General features: G+C 45.6%; 1 protein-coding gene across 4 annotated transcripts in view; it reads right to left on the bottom strand.

Annotated features, from left to right (window-relative positions):
- LOC121840485 (regulator of G-protein signaling 17-like) overlaps positions 1 to 14546 on the bottom strand; it is a 121023-nt gene that overhangs the window by 68104 nt on the left and 38373 nt on the right. The window lies entirely within an intron of this gene.

Below are 14546 nucleotides of genomic sequence, written 5' to 3' on the forward strand. Positions count from 1 at the left end.
CCCTGAACTTTCACTGGCTGTTGGCGAAGTGGGACGCTAGCGTTCCGAACAATCCCAGAGAGGTTCAAGTGGACCCCCCAAAAAATATTAAATACTTAGGATCCTTAATAAGTGACAACAAAACAACAAATATATAAAGATAACTTAACCCCATTACTCAACAATATGATCTAATTAAATGGAAGAATCTTCCCAGAAATCTTACAGGTAGAATAAACCTCCTCAGAATGGCTCCCAAAGATGATATATTTATTCTCGGTAATACCAATTACCCCACCCAAATGTTTTACTGTTTTTTTTTTTGTATACTCGGCTGTAACAAACTTTATAAGGGAAAACAAAACTCATAGAATAAAATGGAAAGTTGTACATCTTGGTGGTTTTTAACCTTCCAGACTTGGAAATGTATCAATTCACCACCAAAGGTTTCTACTTAAGACATTAATGGAAGTAAACTGTATATGTGAGGAAACTAGAGCTCTACACACTGGAGTGGTGGTGGCTGGAGTGGTGGCTCTTCACAGGAGAGCCATAAAACTTTTTTTTTTTAAATCAAAATTCTGTTGTTTTTTTGTCAGAAATGTCTTCTGGAACATGTGAACTTTCATGTGCCTTAATAACAAACTTGTACGCCATCTGTAAATACGACTATAATTGTTAAATTATTACGAGCCTAGTTGGTTTAGCCACAGAGAAAGGCAGGAACCTTCCCGCTAGCCATGATTGGCTGAGATAATGAGTGGGCTGGACATACGGATTGGCCTGCCATGTAGCACGCTTCTGTCTATATCGGTCTATAACATGAGCTGGTCAGTATGTTCATCCACGACTGCGTGGCCAAACACGACTTCAACACCATCATTCAGTTTGCTAACGACACAACAGTGGTAGGCCTGATCACCGACAACGATAAGACGGCCTATAGGGAGGAGGTCAGAGAACTGGCAGTGTGGTGCCAGAATAAAAACCTATCCCTCAACGTAAGCAAGACAAAGGAGCTGATCGTGGAATACAGGAAAAGGTAGGCCGAACAGGCCCCCATTAACATTGACAGGGTTGTAGTGGAGCGGGTCGAGAGTTTCAAGTTCCTTGGTGTCCACATCACCAATGAACTATCATGGTCCAAACACACCAAGACAGTCATGAATAGGGCACAACAAAACCTTTCCCCCCTCAGGAGACCTAAAAGATTTGTCATGAGTCCCCAGATCCTCAAAAAGTTCTACAGCTGCACCATCGAGAGCATCCTGACCAGTTGCATCACCCCCTGGTATGGCAACTGCTCTGCATCTGACTGTAAGGCGCTACAGAGAGTAGTGCGTACGGCCCAGTACATCACTGGGGACAAGCTTCCTGCCATCCAGGACCTCTATAGAGGAGCTCAATCTCTCTGTAAATGCCATGTCTGTAGGTCTCTGTGTTTCACTCTCCCTTTGTAAAGTCTTAACCTCTCTTTTGTTTGAGCACCTCCAAATCACTTTGTCATCCCCTGTGAGTATTGTTTTGGTTATGGTGTTTGTTTGTTGCTGGTGGGAAAAGGGGGAAACAAGACAAGTCGCCCATGGGCATACATTACTCGTAGGTAAACTTTGTTAAATACACTAGTTAGAACTGGGCGGACCACCCACTGTATTTTTGGTTAGTTAGTTAGCTGTTGTTAAAGTAGGCTAGTCTAGCTTAGGGGTGTTTTTGTATATTTATTGTTTCATTCCTTGGGTCCAGCTCAGACCCTTTTCCTGCTCCCCCCCATTACCGTGTGTTTATAAATAAACCTGGAGTTTGACGGTAGATTTCTGTTGTCGTGGTTATTTCATTCACACTTTTACTTTGTCACAATAATAATTTGCATGAGATATGTTACGGGTCTCATTACCATCCCCCCTAGACTGTCGGGCCAAAAGGGATTCGTAACATAAAAATGGGGTTATATCCTTCCTGTTTGGCCCTGTCTGGGGGTGTCCTCGGATGGGTCCACAGTGTCTCCTGACCCCTCATGTCTCAGCCTCCAGTATTTATGCTGCAGTAGTTAATGTGTCGGGGGGGCTATGGTCAGTTTGTTATATCTGGAGTACCTCTCCTGTCCTATTCGGTGTCCTGTGTGAATCTAAGTGTGCGTTCTCTAATTCTCTCTTTCTCTCTCTCTCTCTCTCTCGGAGGACCTGAGCCCTAGGACCATGCCCCAGGACTACCTGACATGATGACTCCTTGCTGTCCCCAGTCCACCTGGCCGTGCTGCTGCTCCAGTTTCAACTGTTCTGCCTTATTATTATACGACCATGCTGGTCATTTATGAACATTTGAACATCTTGGCCATGTTCTGTTATAATCTCCACCCGGCACAGCCAGAAGAGGACTGGCCACCCCACATAGCCTGGTTCCTCTCTAGGTTTCTTCCTAGGTTTTGGCCTTTCTAGGGAGTTTTTCCTAGCCACCGTGCTTCTACACCTGCATTGCTTGCTGTTTGGGGTTTTAGGCTGGGTTTCTGTACAGCACTTTGAGATATCAGCTGATGTACGAAGGGCTATATAAATAAATTTGATTTGATTTGATTTTGATTTGTTAAATGGGGAATACTAGGGTCAGGATCTGGCAACCCAGCCCATGTTAAAGGGGGAATACTAGGGTCGGGATCTGGCAACCCAGCCCATGTTAAAGGGGAATACTACTGTCAGGATCTGGCAACCCAGCCCATGTTAAATGGAAAGTACTAGGGTCAGGATCTGGCAACCCAGTCCATGTTAAAGGGGGAATACTAGGGTCAGGATCTGGCAACCCAGCCCATCTTAAAGGGGGAATACTATGGTCAGGATCTGGCAACCCAGCCCATGTTAAAGTGGGAATACTAGGGTCGGGATCTGGCAACCCAGCCCATGTTAAAGGGGGAATACTACTGTCAGGATCTGGCAACCCAGCCCATGTTAAAGAGAAAGTACTAGGGTCAGGATCTGGCAACCCAGTCCATGTTAAAGGGGGAATACTAGCGTCAGGATCTGGCAACCCAGCCCATGTTAAAGGGGGAATACTATGGTCAGGATCTGGCAACCCAGCCCATGTTAAAGGGGGAATACTAGGCTCGGGATCTGGCAACCCAGTCCATGTTAAAGGGGGAATACTAGGGTCAGGATCTGGCAACCCAGTCCATGTTAAAGGGGGAATACTAGGGTCAGCATCTGGCAACCCAGTCCATGTTAAAGGGGGAATACTAGGGTCAGGATCTGGCAACACAGCCCATGTTAAAGGGGGAATACTAGGGTCAGGATCTGGCAACCCAGCCCATGTTAAAGGGGGAATACTAGGGTCGGGATCTGGCAACCCAGCCCATGTTAAAGGGGGAATACTAGGGTCGGGATCTGGCAACCCAGCCCATGTTAAAGGGGGAATACTAAGGTCAGGATCTGGCAACCCAGCCCATGTTAAAGAGTAAGTACTAGGGTCAGGATCTGGCAACCCAGTCCATGTTAAAGGGGGAATACTAGGGTCAGGATCTGGCAACCCAGCCCATGTTAAAGGGGGAATACTAGGGTCAGGATCTGGCAACCCAGTCCATGTTAAAGGGGAATACTAGGGACGGGATCTGGCAACCCAGTCCATGTTAAAGGGGGAATACTAGGGTCAGGATCTGGCAACCCAGTCCATGTTAAAGGGGGAATACTAGGGTCAGGATCTGGCAACACAGCCCATGTTAAAGGGGGAATACTAGGGTCGGGATCTGGCAACCCAGCCCATGTTAAAGGGGGAATACTAGGGTCGGGATTTGGCAACCCAGCCCATGTTAAAGGGGGAATACTAGGGTCGGGATCTGGCAACCCAGCCCATGTTAAAGGGGGAATACTACTGTCAGGATCTGGCAACCCAGCCCATGTTAAAGAGAATGTACTAGGGTCAGGATCTGGCAACCCAGTCCATGTTAAAGGGGGAATACTAGGATCAGGATCTGGCAACCCAGCCCATCTTAAAGGGGGAATACTATGGTCAGGATCTGGTAACCCAGCCCATGTTAAAGGGGGAATACTAGGGTCAGGATCTGGCAACCCAGCCCATGTTAAAGGGGGAATACTAGGGTCAGGATCTGGCAACCCAGCCCATGTTAAAGGGGGAATACTAGGGTCAGGATCTGGCAACCCAGTCCATGTTAAAGGGGAATACTAGGGTCAGGATCTGGCAACCCAGTCCATGTTAAAGGGGGAATACTAGGGTCAGGATCTGGCAACACAGCCCATGTTAAAGGGGGAATACTAGGGACGGGATCTGGCAACCCAGCCCATGTTAAAGGGGAATACTAGGGTCGGGATCTGGCAACCCAGCCCATGTTAAAGGGGGAATACTAGGGTCGGGATCTGGCAACCCAGCCCATGTTAAAGGGGGAATACTACGGTCAGGATCTGGCAACCCAGCCCATGTTAAAGAGAAAGTACTAGGGTCAGGATCTGGCAACCCAGTCCATGTTAAAGGGGAATACTAGGGCCAGGATCTGGCAACCCAGCCCATGTTAAAGGGGAATAGTATGGTCAGGATCTGGTAACCCAGCCCATGTTAAAGGGGGAATACTAGGGTCAGGATCTGGCAACCCCGTCCATGTTAAAGGGGGAATACTAGGGTCAGGATCTGGCAACACAGCCCATGTTAAAGGGGGAATACTAGGGACGGGATCTGGCAACCCAGCCCATGTTAAAGGGGGAATACTAGGGTCAGGATCTGGCAACACAGCCCATGTTAAAGGGGGAATACTAGGGACGGGATCTGGCAACCCAGCCCATGTTAAAGGGGGAATACTAGGGTCGGGATCTGGCAAACCAGCCCATGTTAAAGGGGAATACTAGGGTCGGGATCTGGCAACCCAGCCCATGTTAAAGGGGGAATACTACGGTCAGGATCTGGCAACCCAGCCCATGTTAAAGAGAAAGTACTAGGGTCAGGATCTGGCAACCCAGTCCATGTTAAAGGGGGAATACTAGGGCCAGGATCTGGCAACCCAGCCCATGTTAAAGGGGGAATAGTATGGTCAGGATCTGGTAACCCAGCCCATGTTAAAGGGGGAATACTAGGGTCAGGATCTGGCAACCCCGTCCATGTTAAAGGGGGAATACTAGGGTCAGAATCTGGCAACCCAGCCCATGTTAAAGGGGGAATACTAGGGTCAGAATCTGGCAACCCAGTCCATGTTAAAGGGGGAATACTAGGGTCAGGATCTGGCAACCCAGTCCATGTTAAAGGGGGAATACTAGGGTCAGAATCTGGCAACCCAGTCCCCTGACCCTTACGTGACCCACTGACAAGTCATAGCACAGTGCGGGAACTAGCCTCGCACACAAGTAGCTAGCCTAGCAGCTAGCCTAGCACACAGAGAGTGATCTGAAACTCTGCTCCAGTTTCACCAGAACAAATGAAAAACATGAGCAGGGAATCCAGGGATTTCAAAACCTGCCGATGGCAGACAGGCCAGGCTGCAGTATGTCTCTGGTTCCGTCTCTGTCTCTGGTGGGGAGAAACCCACAGACTATAGCCAGGATAGGGTTAGGATTTACAGTAGCCTACCACCTACGCTAAGCTAGCTAGACTTTGTGGATCTGAAGGGCTAAGGTCTTACTATGCTAGGCTAGCTAACGGTTGTGAATGATTGGCTGCCTGGGAAAAGGCTTATCCTAGCTAGAGTATTGAGATTCATAGCCAACTCTCCAAGAGATTATTTGGCCAAAACATAGACATCCATAATGTACTGTATTCTAATGTGCTTTACCGTATTGCAGAGGTTCTCAAACTTTTCGACACACGGTCCCCCCAGAGTTCTTCTGTGGAAATAGGAGAACCTTCCAGAAGGACAACCATCTCTGCAGCACTCCACCAATCAGGCTTTTATGGTAGAGTGACCAGACGGCAGCCACTCCTCAGTAAAAGGCACATGACAGCCCACTTGGAGTTAGCCAAAAGGCACCTAAAGGACTCTCAGACTATGACAAAAAAGATTCTCTGGTCTGATGAAACCAAGATTGATCTCTTTGGCCTGAATGCCAAGCGTCACGTCTGGAGGAAACCTGGAACCATCCCTACGGTGATGCATGGTGGTGGCAGCATCCTGCTGTGGGGATGTTTTTCAGGGGTAGGGACTGGGAGACTAGTCAGGATCAAGGGAAAGATGAACGGAGCAAAGTACAGAGAGATACTTGATGAAAACCTGCTCCAGAGAGCTCAGGACCTCAGACTGGGGCAAAGGTTCACCTTCCAACAGGACAATGACCCTAAACACACAGCCCAGACAATGCAGGAGTAGCTTCAGGACAAGTCTCTGAATATCTTTTAAAGGCAAAGCCAGAGCCCAAACTTAAACCCGATCTAACATTTCTGGAGAGACCTGAAAATAGCTGTGCAGCAACGCTCTCCAGCCAACCTGACAGTTCTTGAGAGGATCTGCAGAGAAGAATGGGAGAAACTCCTCAAATGCAGGTGTGCCAAGCTTGTAGTGTCATACCCAAGAAGACTCGAGGCTGTAATCGCTGCCAAAGGTGCTTCAACAAAGTACTGAGTAAAGGGTCTGAATACTTTTGCAAAAATTCTAAAAACCTGTTTTTGCTTTGTCATTATGGGGTATTGGTGTGGATTGCTAAAAAAAAAAAGGAAGACATATTTAATCCATTTTAGAATAAAGCTGTAACGTAACAAAATGTGGAAAAATTCAAGGGGTCTGAATACATTCCAAATGCACTCTGCCTCTGCCTCTCTTTCTCTCTCTCTGTGTTTCCCCTGCTCTCCCCCTGCTCTCTCCTGTTCTCCCCTGTTCTCCCCCTGTTCTCCCCCTGTTCTCCCCCTGTTCTCCCCCTGCTCTCCCCCTGCTCTCCCCCTGCCTGGGCCTGCTGTTTGGTGCAGTGAGAACCAGTCTTGCCCTCCAGAGGACTGTACTACTGGAAAAAAGGAATCTGATAGGGTTATTCGGCTGTCCCCATAGGAGAACCCTTTTTTGCTCCAGGTAGAACCCTCTGTGGAAAGGGCTCTACAGTCTACATGGAACTAAATGGGGTTCTACACAGAACCAAAAGGGTTCTCCCTGGAACCAAAAGGGTTCTTCAATGGGTTATCCAATGGCGACAGCCAAAGAACCCTTTTAGGTACTAGATAGCACCTTTTCTTTTCAGATTGTGTGTGTGTGTGGGGGGGGGGTTCTGGCCAGCCTCATGCCCTCACACTGTCTGAGGGAGACTGGATCTGTTCCTGCAACCTGTTCTACACATGAAGCACTGGTCTGGTACTCATGGAATTAGTCACGCATTGATTAGAGTAGACTAGAGTAGTGTGGTGTAGTGTAATGTAGTGTAGACTAGAGTAGAGTAGTGTAGAGTAGACTCGAGTAGTGTAGAGTAGAGTAGACTAGAGTAGAGTAGACTAGAGTAGTGTGGTGTAGTGTAATGTAGTGTAGAGTAGACTAGAGTAGTGTAGAGTAGACTAGAGTAGTGTAGAGTAGAGTAGAGTAGTGTAGAGTAGAGTAGAGTAGACTAGAGTAGTGTAGTGTAGAGTAGAGTAGTGTAGAGTAGAGTAGACTAGAGTAGTGTAGTGTAGAGTAGTGTAGTGTAATGTAATGTAGTTAGAGTGGGGAGGCCAGAGACAGGCAGGCTGTGCTGCTGTACATGTTTGAACAGATTCTTAACAACAACATGTTCCAAACAGAGAGAAAAAGAGAGGGCAGAGGGAGGACTGAAAGCCCTAGTAACCCCACCCTGAAACCATCAGGGTGGGGTCACTAGAGCTGGGCTGTATACCGGTATTTGACGCAGGGACCGGTTTGGATTTTTACTGTACCTTCTATACCGGTATTTGAATGTTTGGTTTGTGATACGCCATGTGTAATGTCAATTTTAATAGTTTACTTCGCTGCTTAAAGTCATCTCTCTCTGCTCTTTCTCTCCGTGCCACTTTCCACACAGACCTAGCCACGCCCCCTGTCACTCAAGGAGCGCATTTGAAGTTCCTCAACCACGTGACACTGTGTTCAGTCTGCATGGTCAATGCAGCACATACAACAATGTTGATGATAACGATTCTGTTTTCACTTTGGTTCTTAATATAAATCTACTAGCGTTCTATAATAACACTATTAGCTTATGTTTCTAACATCAGCAAACAAGTAGTTTGTCTTCTCTTAGCTTGTTGCCCTAAATCTTGTGAGACGCTAATTGTTAGCCATTAATGCTAATAGCTAGCTAAAAATCAAATCAAATCAAATTTTATTTGTCACATACACATGGTTAGCAGATGTTAGTGCGAGTGTAGCGAAATGCTTGTGCTTCTAGTTCCGACAATGCAGTAATAACCAACAAGTAATCTAGCTAACAATTCCAAAACTACTACCTTATAGACACAAGTGTAAGGGGATAAAGAATATGTACATAAAGATATATGAATGAGTGATGGTACAGAGCGGCATAGGCAAGATACAGTAGATGGTATTGAGTGCAGTATATACATATGAGAAGAGTATGTAAACAAAGTGGCATAGTTAAAGTGGCTAGTGATACATGTATTACATAAGGATGCAGTCGATGATATAGAGTACAGTATATACGTATACATATGAGATGAATAATGTAGGGTATGTAAACATTATATTAGGTAGCATTGTTTAAAGTGGCTAGTGATATATTTTACATCATTTCCCATCAATCCCCATTATTAAAGTGGCTGGAGTAGAGTCAGTGTGAGTGTCAGTGTGTTGGCAGCAGCCACTCAATGTTAGTGGTGGCTGTTTAACAGTCTGATGGCCTTGAGATAGAAGCTGTTTTTCAGTCTCTCGGTCCCAGCTTTGATGCACCTGTACTGACCTCGCCTTCTGGATGATAGCGGGGTGAACAGGCAGTGGCTCGGGTGGTTGTTGTCCTTGATGATCTTTATGGCCTTCCTGTGACATCGGGTGGTGTAGGTGTCCTGGAGGGCAGGTAGTTTGCCCCCGGTGATGCGTTGTGCAGACCTCACTACCCTCTGGAGAGCCTTACGGTTGAGGGCGGTGCAGTTGCCGTACCAGGCGGTGATACAGCCCGACAGGATGCTCTCGATTGTGCATCTGTAGAAGTTTGTGAGTGCTTTTGGTGACAAGCCAAATTTCTTCAGCCTCCTGAGGTTGAAGAGGCGCTGCTGCGCCTTCTTCACGATGCTGTCTGTGTGGGTGGACCAATTCAGTTTGTCTGTGATGTGTACGCCGAGGAACTTAAAACTTACTACCCTCTCCACTACTGTTCCATCGATGTGGATAGGGGGGTGTTCCCTCTGCTGTTTCCTGAAGTCCACAATCATCTCCTTAGTTTTGTTGACGTTGAGTGTGAGGTTATTTTCCTGACACCACACTCCGAGGGCCCTCACCTCCTCCCTGTAGGCCGTCTCGTCGTTGTTGGTAATCAAGCCTACCACTGTTGTGTCGTCCGCAAACTTGATGATTGAGTTGGAGGCGTGCGTGGCCACGCAGTCGTGGGTGAACAGGGAGTACAGGAGAGGGCTCAGAACGCACCCTTGTGGGGCCCCAGTGTTGAGGATCAGCGGGGTGGAGATGTTGTTGCCTACCCTCATCACCTGGGGGCGGCCCGTCAGGAAGTCCAGTACCCAGTTGCAGAGGGCGGGGTCGAGACCCAGGGTCTCGAGCTTGATGACGAGCTTGGAGGGCACTATCGTGTTAAATGCCGAGCTGTAGTCGATGAACAGCATTCTCACATAGGTATTCCTCTTGTCCAGATGGGTCAGGGCAGTGTGCAGTGTGGTTGAGATTGCATCGTCTGTGGACCTATTTGGGCGGTAAGCAAATTGGAGTGGGTCTAGGGTGTCAGGTAGGGTGGAGGTGATATGGTCCTTGACTAGTCTCTCAAAGCACTTCATGATGACGGAAGTGAGTGCTACGGGGCGGTAGTCGTTTAGCTCAGTTACCTTAGCTTTCTTGGGAACAGGAACAATGGTGGCCCTCTTGAAGCATGTGGGAACAACAGACTGGGAAAGGGATTGATTGAATATGTCCGTAAACACACCAGCCAGCTGGTCTGCGCATGCTCTGAGGGCGCGGCTGGGGATGCCGTCTGGGCCTGCAGCCTTGCGAGGGCTGACACGTTTAAATGTTTTCCTCACGTCGGCTGCAGTGAAGGAGAGTCTGCATGTTTTAGTTGCGGGCCGTGTCAGTGGCACTGTATTGTCCTCAAAGCGGGCAAAAAAGTTATTTAGTCTGCCTGGGAGCAAGACATCCTGGTCCGTGACAGTGCTGGTTTTCTTTTTGTAATCCGTGATTGACTGTAGACCCTGACACATACCTCTTGTGTCTGAGCCGTTGAATTGAGATTCTACTTTGTCTCTATACTGACGCTTAGCTTGTTTGATTGCCTTGCAGAGGGAATAGTTACACTGTTTGTATTTGGTCATGTTTCCAGTCACCTTGCCCTGATTAAAAGCAGTGGTTCGCGCTTTCAGTTTCACGCGAATGCTGCCATCAATCCACGGTTTCTGGTTTGGGAATGTTTTAATCGTTGCTATGGGAATGACATCTTCAACGCACGTTCTAATGAACTCGCACACCGAATCAGCGTATTCGTCAATGTTGTCGTCAGACGCAATACGGAACATATCCCAGTCCTAGTGATGGAAGCAGTCGTGGAGTGTGGAATCAGATTGGTCGGACCAGCGTTGAACAGACCTGAGCGCGGGAGCTTCCTGTTTTAGTTTCTGTCTGTAGGCAGGGATCAACAAAATGGAGTCGTGGTCAGCTTTTCCGAAAGGGGGGCGGGACAGGGCCTTATATGCGTCGCGGAAGTTGAAATAGCAATGATCCAAGGTTTTTCCCGCCCTGGTTGCGTAATCGATATGCTGATAAAATTTAGGGAGTCTTGTTTTCAGATTAGCCTTGTTAAAATCCCCAGCTACAATGAATGCAGCCTCCGGATATATGGATTCCAGTTTGCAAAGAGTCAAACAAAGTTCGTTCAGAGCCATCAATGTGTCTGCTTGGGGGGGAATATATACGGCTGTGATTATAATCGAAGAGAATTCCCTTGGTAGATAATGCGGTCTACATTTGATTGTGAGGAATTCTAAATCAGGTGAACAGAAGGACTTTAGTTCCTGTATGTTGTTTTGGCCACACCACGTCCCGTTAACCATAAAGCATACGCCCCTGCCCCTCTTCTTACCAGAAAGATGTTTGTTTCTGTCTGCGCGATGCGTGGGAAACCAGCTGGCTGCACCGACTCCGATAGCGTCTCTCCAGTGAGCCATGTTTCCGTGAAGCAAAGAACGTTACAGTCTCTGATGTCCCTCTGGAATGCTACCCTTGCTCGGATTTCATCAACCTTGTTGTCAAGAGACTGGACATTGGCGAGGAGAATGCTAGGGAGTGGTGCACGATGTGCCCGTCTCCGGAGTCTGACCAGAAGACCGCTTCGTTTCCCCCTTTTACAAAGTCGTTTTTTGGGGGTCGCCGGATGGGATCCATTCCGTTGTCCTGGGTGAAAGGCAGAACACAGGGTCCGCTTCGCGAAAGTCATATTCTTGGTCGTACTGATGGTGAGTTGACACTGCTCTTATGTTCAGTAGTTCTTCTCGACTGTATGTAATGAAACCTAAGATGACCTGGTGTACCAATGTAAGAAATAACAAGTAAAAAAACAAAAAACTGCATAGTTTCCTAGGAACGCGAAGCGAGGCGGCCATCTCTGTCGGCGCCGGAAGTAAGTAAGCTAATAAATATACTGAGTCAGAGCAAACGTAGCTAGCTAATACAGCCGGATAATACCAGTGATAGTGTAGACCTAAATCAGCATGTTTGTGCAACAGTATCTTCTTAACCAAAGAGGAATATGCAAAGCAAGAATATGTTAGCTACATGAAGTAGCTAAGAGAAAATATGCAATGAAGCCAAAACTTGAATGGTCCCCTAGGAAACACTTATCAAGACTTTAGTTCCTACCTTGTCACAATAACTCCTCACTGGCATTTTAATTTGTTGTCATCGCAAACACTGTATTCAAAGTGCCCACTATTATATTCTAACTATAGAATTAGAGTAGTCATTCTATTTCCATGATTCCAACAGTTTTGCTCTAAATCACAAGTCATATCGCAATTGCAACATTTGGTTAAAAATATATTTTTTATTTTAACTTGGCAAGTCAGTTAAGAACAAATTCTAATTTACAATGACGGCCTAGGAACAACAGGTTAACAACAGATTTTTACCTGGTTAACTCCGAGATTTGATCTAGCAACCTTTTGGTTGCTGGCCCAACGCTCTAACCACTAGGCTACCCCCAAATAAGTCCTAGATTATTTGCCCATATCGAGCAGCCCTACGTGACAGTGTGGAAATGATCTCAATTGAACAGTGGTGCAAAGTACTTAAGTAAAAAATACTTTAAAGTACAACTTATTAAGTAAAAATACTTTAAAGTACTACTTATTAAGTAAAAATACTCATAAAGCACCCTGGGATCACTCACTCACACACGTACATACAGTTTTTTTGCTACCAGTACTTTACTATTTTTGGTATTTTTGACTTTTTTTACTTCACTACATTCCTAAAGAAAATACTATACTTTTTACTCCATACATTTTCCCTGACTCCTAAAAGTACTCATTACGTTTTGAATGCTTAGCAGGACAGGAACATGGTCTAATTCACACACTTATCAAGAGAACATCCCTGGTCATCCTTACTGCATCTGATCTGGAGGACTCACTAAACAGAGAACATCCCTGGTCATCCTTACTGCATCTGATCTGGTGGACTCACTACTGTTTGTAAATTATGTCTGAGTGTTGGAGTGTGCCCTTGACGATCCGTAAATTAAAAATAATGATAATAAATGGATGCATCTGGTTTGCTTAATATAAGGAATTTGAAATTATTTATACTTTTGATATTTAATAAGTACATTTTATCAACTACATGTACTTTTGAAACTTACGGATATTTAAAACCAGATACTTTTAGACTTTTACTCAAGTAGTATTTTACTGGGTGACTAACTTTTACTTGAGTAATTTTCTATTAAACATATCTTTACTTTTACTCAAGTCTGACAATTCAATACTTTTTCTACCACTGTAATTGAATGCAGGAAATGCAGAAATTATAAAAAAGTGCTGAAATTTGTTTTGGTTGAATTGAACAGTATAAAACAATCAGAATGGAGAAAGACTCATTGAAATCACTCACGACTCATAAAACACCCCGGGATCACTCACGACTCATAAAACACCCTGGGATCACTCCTCACTACTCATAAAGCACCCTGGGATCACTCACTACTCATAAAGCACCCTGGGATCACTCACTACTCATAAAGCACCCAAGGATCACTCAATGCACATAAAGCACCCTGGGATCACTCACTGCACATAAAGCACCCTGGGATCACTCACTGCACATAAAGCACCCTGGGATCACTCACTGCACATAAAGCACCCTGGGATCACTCACTACTCATAAAGCACCCTGGGATCACTCACTACTCATAAAGCACCCTGGGATCACTCACTACTTATAAAGCACCCTGGGATCACTCACTACTCACTACTCATAAAGCACCCTGGGATCACTCACTACTCATAAAACACCCTGGGATCACTCACTACTTATAAAGCACCCTGGGATCACTCCTCACTACTCATAAAGCACCCTAGGATCACTCACTACTCATAAAGAACCCTGGAATCACTCACTACTCATAAACCACCCTGGGATCACTCACTACTCATAAAACACACTGGGATCCCTCACTACTCATGAAGCAAAAGTAGAAATTTAACTATTCAAAACACAGTCAAATACTGTCATACCGTCAATAAAAAAAATGTTCTCCAGTAATACTAGTCCCGTGAGAATAGGGCTAATAGCCTTTATTAATTAATAATACCTCCTGCAGAATTAAGTATTTATTGCAGTAAAATTATACACTAAATGTAGGCTGAATTTGGACGTGGGAACAGGAATGGAGAAATATGATTTATTTGTTTTACGTATCTTGGAGAGAATGCAATGGGCAGTTAGATACGATCTGTAGAGGTGCCGTCTTCATCATGAAAACATAATGAAGGCAGATAGTACTTCAACCACATATAATATGCATCGAACCTGAACTGAAATGTTATCAGAAACACATTTATGACATCATTCTGTTGAGCAATGGTTTGTTTCGTCTTCTAGGGCAACATATAGTGACAGAAGAGAAGCTGCATGGATCTAATTATAGACAAGTTGACTAACAAATAGCCTAACAAAATGTGGTAAATTATATGCAGAAACATATCTAAATGAGGCAAAACAAAATCCTGGGCCCCCTGTCAAAAAAAAGGGTTCTGTATTCTGTATCAGGCTGTATCACATCTGGCCGTGATTGGGAGTCCCATAGGGCAGTGCACAATTGGCCCAGCGTCATCCGGGTTTGTCCGGGGTAGGCCGTCATTCTAAATAAGAATTCATTCTTAACTGACATGCCTAGTTAAATAAAAATAAAATAAAAAAATAAAAATGTAACTGTAGCCTATAGTGCATTTGCGGGTTAGGGTTGGGTGCGGTTCTCAGATTTTCA

This window comes from Oncorhynchus tshawytscha, linkage group LG22, assembly GCF_018296145.1.
Source record: "Oncorhynchus tshawytscha isolate Ot180627B linkage group LG22, Otsh_v2.0, whole genome shotgun sequence".
Lineage (NCBI taxonomy): Eukaryota > Metazoa > Chordata > Actinopteri > Salmoniformes > Salmonidae > Oncorhynchus > Oncorhynchus tshawytscha.